The following is a 206-nucleotide window of genomic DNA, read 5'->3' on the forward strand; positions in this document are numbered from 1 at the left end:
ACAGTTTAAAAAACAAAAAAGGTAAAAATCCTAAGCCTTTATTCCCACGTGTGACATCCAGTCTATCTCGCGGCGCATCGACCTCCGAGGAATCTATCAATTGCATAATCTGCAACCAACAGATCCAGCGAGAAAGAGTGAGATTGCATTCAGGTGTGCCTCGTCTCCGCCCTGATACTATCTCCGTCACCGTCCTCCCTCACAGC

This window comes from Penaeus monodon, chromosome 29, assembly GCF_015228065.2.
Source record: "Penaeus monodon isolate SGIC_2016 chromosome 29, NSTDA_Pmon_1, whole genome shotgun sequence".
In the NCBI taxonomy this organism is placed as follows: Eukaryota; Metazoa; Arthropoda; class Malacostraca; order Decapoda; family Penaeidae; genus Penaeus; species Penaeus monodon.